Source organism: Schistocerca gregaria, chromosome 2 (assembly GCF_023897955.1).
Source record: "Schistocerca gregaria isolate iqSchGreg1 chromosome 2, iqSchGreg1.2, whole genome shotgun sequence".
Classification (NCBI taxonomy): domain Eukaryota; kingdom Metazoa; phylum Arthropoda; class Insecta; order Orthoptera; family Acrididae; genus Schistocerca; species Schistocerca gregaria.
The window spans coordinates 1004561066-1004567007 of NC_064921.1; positions in this window are offsets into that span (position 1 = coordinate 1004561066).

Below are 5942 nucleotides of genomic sequence, written 5' to 3' on the forward strand. Positions count from 1 at the left end.
GTTCTCATTTACATATGACTCGATATACACAAAAATTCACATAAATATTTTTGACATAACAATGCATATTACAGTGGCTTACATCTATAACTGACATTCTACCCATTATTTGCATCAAACAGAAAATTCTTAAATACTAAAACATTACAATTTTCCTTCTTCAATTATCGTTACTGGTTAGTACAGTTTGTTAGTTAACCTAAATAAAATTCCTTTTTACATAAATACGAATTACTTATTTACATTTTATTAGACTCTGTTGCCACATACACATTTAATCAATCAATCTGTCAATCTCTCTTTATTCATCTCTTAACAATATACATTGTATAGATGTAGTCAATTACAATATAGTTTCTTATCTTTAATTTGTTTCAAAAATTTGGATAATAAATACAAATATTTTATATCAGTACATATAAATCATCATCATCATCATTTAAACTGATTACGTCTTTCAGTGTTCAGTCTGGAGGAAAGCCCCCTTATAAAATTCCTCCATGATCCCCTATTCAGTGCTAACACTGGTGCCTCTTCTCATGTTAAACCTATTACTTCAAAATCATTCTTAACCGAATCCAGGTACCTTCTCCTTGGTCTGCCCTGACTCCTCCTACCCTCTACTGCTGAACCCATGAGTCTTTTTTATTTATTTATTCATCCGTGGAACAATAAATATTATATGGATGGTGTCAGTTTACAACACATGAGCACACATTTACATTTACAATGAAACAGGTTTCTCATATTTTGTGTAGTTTTCATAACTAATCATACACACATTTATAATTACATAATATTTTGGTGATAATGTCATATGTTGCTAATAATCTACATCTATGTTAAATATTCTTTTACAGTATAACAATTTTTACTTACTAAAAAGGTTTTAAGCTTTTGTCTGAAAGTGAGGGGCTCATTTATTTCTTTAATTTCTTGTGGTAATTTGTTATACAGTTTTATCCCATTATAAAATATACTTTTTTGTGTATTTGCCTTGTTCTTTCTATCTAGATGGAGGTGGTGACAAGCTCTTGTTTCATGGTCATGTATTAGGCTGTTTGTGTTGTACATGTTGCGATTTTTCTTAATGAACATTATGTTCTGAAAGATATGCTCACAAGAAACAGTTAGAATGCCTAGCTTTCTAAATAATTCTAGACAGTGGACCCTGTTGTTGCTGTTTGTTGCTATCCTTATGGCTCTTTTTTGTACTTTGAACACAGTTTGTATGTTACTGGCACTTGTTCCCCAAAACATGATCCCACAGCTCAGGACTGAGTGTAGATATCCGTAATATGTTATTTTAAGACAAGTATTATTGCATACCAGTGCAAGGATTCTAAGAGCATAGCATGCTGTGGATAATTTCTTTGCCAAAATGTTGACATGGTTTGTCCTTTTCAGTTGGCTGTCTACATTCATCCCTAAGAATTTGGTACTTGTTACACATTTTAATTCATTATTATTAACTTTTATTCTAGTGGCATTATGTTTTTTGTTCAATTGGAAGTTAATATAATTAGTTTTCTTTACATTTAGGGTTACTTTATTTTTTTATGACCAGTTGTGGACATCATTGAGAGCCTCGTTTGCTCTTTCTGACAGTTGTGTTGGATTTTCACCTGTTATTACTATGTTGCTGTCATCAGCAAAAAGTATTTTTTCTCCATGTTTGATGCTTTGTGGGAAGTCGTTAATTTTTTTATTTATTTAATTATTTAAATGTCAAGTTCTGTAGGACCAAATAGAGGAGTAAATCTCCAAGGTCATGGAACGTGTCAGTACATGAACTTACAACATAAAAAGAAGTAAGAGATAAAAATAAATGTTCATGAACCTGAAATAAAATCAGTCCATAAGTTTAAGCAAACGCTATCAGCAATACAATGAGAATCATCTTAATTTTTCAAGGAACTCCTCGACAGAATAGAAGGAGTGACCCATGAGGAAACTCTTCAGTTTCAATTGGAAAGCACGTGGATTACTGCTAAGATTTTTGAATTCGAGTGGCGGCTTATTGAAAATGGATGCAGCAGTATACTGCACACCTTTTTGCACAAGAGTTAAGGAGGTCCGATCCAAATGGAGGTTTGATTTCTGCCGAGTATTAACCGAGTGAAAGTTGCTTAATGTTGGAAATAAACTAATATTGGTAACAAGAAATGACATTAAGGAATATACATATTGAGAGGCCAATGTCAAAATACCCAGACTCATGAAAAGAGGTCGACAAGAGGTTCGTGAACTCACATCACTTATTACCCGAACCGCCCGTTTCTGAGCCAAAAATATCCTTCTAGAATGGGAAGAGTTACCCCAAAACATAACACCATACGACATAAGTGAATGAAAATAAGCAAAGTGTCGAAATATCACTCACTTTCGATACCATTCGAATAGTGAAAATGGCAGTATTAAGTCTTTGAACAAGATCCTGAACGTGGGCTTTTCACAACAGCTTACTATCTATCTGAACACCTAGGAATTTGAACTGCTCAGTTTCACTAATCATATGCCCATTCTGTGAGATTAAAACGTCAGGTTTTGTTGAATGGTGGGTTAGGAACTGTAAAAACTTAGTCTTACTGTGATTTAACGTTAGTTTATTTTCTACAAGCCATGAACTGAGGTCATGTACTGCTCTACTTGAAACCGAGTCAAAGTTGCACACAACATCCTTTACTACCAAGCTAGTGTCATCAGCAAACAGAAATATTTTAGAGTTACCCATAATACTAGAGGGCATATCATTTATATAAATAAGGAACAGGAGCGGCCCCAACACTGATCCCTTGGGCACCCCCCACTTGACAGTACCTCACTCAGATCCCACATCACAGCCATTATCAACATTGTGAATAATGACCTTTTGCTGGCTGTTGCTAAAGTAAGAGATGAACCAATTGAGTGCTACTCCCCTTATTCCGTAATGGTCCAACTTCTGGAGCAATATTGTGTGATCAACACAGTCAAATGCCTTTGTTAAATCAAAAAAATACTCCAAGCATTCGAAACTTTTTGTTTGGCCCCTCCAGTACCTCATAGAGAAAAGAGAATATAGCGTTTTCAGTTGTCAAATGACTTCTAAAGTCGAACTGTACATTTGATAGCAAATCGTGTGATATAAAATGATCAATTAACCTTACATAAACAGCCTTTTCGATAACTTTTGCAAACACTGATGGCATAGAAGTAGGTCTAAAATTATCTGCATTATCCCTTTCTCCCTTTTTATAAAGCGGCTTTACTACTGAGTGCTTTAATCACTCAGGAAACTGACCATTCCTAAAGGAAAAATTACAAATATGGCTAAATACAGGGCTAACATGTGCAGCACAGTACTTTAATATTCTACTAGACACTCCATCATAACCATGAGAGTCCTTAGTCTTCAGTGATTTGATTATTGTCTCAATCTCCCTCTTGTCTGTATCACAGAGGAGTATTTGAGACGTCAATCTCAGAAAGGCATTTGCTAAGAAATTTATATGATTTGCTGTAGATACTAAATTTTTATTTAATTCACCAGCAATGCTCAGAAAATGGTTGTTAAATACTATACATACATCTGATTTATCAGTAACAGAAATATTATTACTGCAAACTGACTTTATATCATCAACCTTGTGCTGCTGACCAGACACTTCCTTCACAACTGACCATATGGCTTTAATTTTATCCTGTGAATTAGCTATTCTATTTGCATACCACATACTTTTTGCCTTGCTAATAACATTTTTAAGCACCTTACAATACTGTTTGTAATGGGCTACTGTAGCTTGATTGTGACTACTTCTAACATTTTGATATAATTCCCGCTTTGTTCTACATGATCCCACTAGTCAGCCAACCGGGCTGTCCATTACTGCTAGTACTCCGTTTAGAATGTCCTAATGGAAAGCAACTCTCAAAGAGCATGAGAAATGTGTTATGGAAAGCATTGTATTTATCATCTATATTATCGGCACTATAAACATCTTGCCACTCTTGTTCCTTGACAAGCTTTGAAAAACTCTCTATTGCTGTTGGATTAACTTTCCTACGTAGTTTGTAATTAAATACGTCATTGGTTTGAGTGCAAAAAGCTTTTAGTGTTAAAATTTGTGCATCATGGTCTGAAAGGCCATTCACCCTTTTACTAACAGAATGCCCATCTAGTAATGAAGAATGAATAAAAATATTGTCTATGACTGTGCTACTGTTCTCCTGCATCCTAGTTGTAAAAAACACAGTTTGCATCAGATCACATGAATTTAGGAGATCTACTAACATCCTCTTTCTTGCACAATCATGTACAAAATTAATATTGAAGTCACCACATAGAACTACTTTCTGGTACTTCCTACAAAGTGAATCAAGAACCCTCTCTAACTTAAGCAAAAATGCACTGAAGTCGGAGCGGAGTTAGGGGACCTATAAACAACAGCAATTAGAAGTTTAGTTTCACTAAATTCAACTAATGCTGCACAACTTTCAAATATCTGTTCAGTGCAGTTTCGTGATATGTCTATGGACTCAAATGAAATACTGTTTTTTACGTACAGAGCCACTCCCCCACCACACAAGGAACTCCTTGAGAAACAGCCAGCTAATCTGTAGCCTGGTAAAGGAAGCCTCTGCATTATCAAATTATTTAAGTGGTGCTCTGATATACCAATAATTTCAGAGTTAACATCTATTAGCAGTCACTAACTTTATCTCTAATACCTCTTATATTTTGATGAAATATGCTAATTCCTTCTCTACTTGGAAACATTACATCCTCTGGAGGTGAGCCCTTAGTTAGAGGCACTTCCTTTATGCAGGTATACCTATCAGCTGACTTCAGTCTAAAAAAAGGTGCAGCTCTAACACCCACTACTATAGGAATTTTTCCATGAGTGATACCACTACCACCACCACCCACTACACTGTCACCTATAAGATTAGCCAGCCTCCCCTTTATAACATTTCAACTCCTCAACACCAAATTATAACATTCCACTTCAATTTGTTTGCACTTATAGCGATCCCAGCTTCCTCAACCAAATTAAAACGTTGCATTAGGAGGTGTCTGCTTCGTGCAAAAGGTCTTGAGTTCATATTGACGACAACAAGTAATTCTTCATTACAGACGTTTATTTACAAACAGAACTGACAGACTTCACAGACTCAACAACTGACTCTCAGAGCTAACTGCACTGCATATCCCAACTGGCAACTGACAACTTCTAGGTGTATTAATATCTTTCCAAACAATGAGAGTCTTTGACAATGTTTTGTTTACAATACGATAGCAATTCACGACTTAAAACTAAATTAGACATTACAGAATTTTAGTACAGATTAAAGTAAGTAAAAGGATCAGTACATATAAATTCTTACAAGCATAATTTCCAAATAGATTTTATAACATTTTTCTACCAGCTTCTGGATAACCTTCACCAGATTTGCACCGATGTTTCCAGAAACATCTTGACATTTGATTCTGGATATTTCTTGAGTGATTCAGAACAACTACTTATATGTAAAATGATTTAAATCGTGTTTCAAAATGCAAATAAATCCCTCTAGCAATACTCCTTGATACAAATCGTCCCTCGAAATTAGGTTATGAAACAGTTTTCACAAGTTTTCGCATTTTTGCGATCATAATATAGAATTTCTCCACAGAAAGCTCCAGAAGTGCGCATCAAACATTCATTTACAGACTTTCTCTTTAGCTGGTGAGTTTTTAAAAGTATCTTGTCCATATTATATGAAATAATTTAGCTCAAAACTGATAATTTATACAATTAATCAGGGCTACAGCAAACAGTGAGTCTTTCTTTTACAAAATGAAATATAATTACAAAATTGAATGAAAATAGGTTACTAACACTAATATATATTTACATTAATTCTATTTTTGTTCTTTCTGTGCAAAATGTCCTAATATTGACACAGTACAATATTTAAAC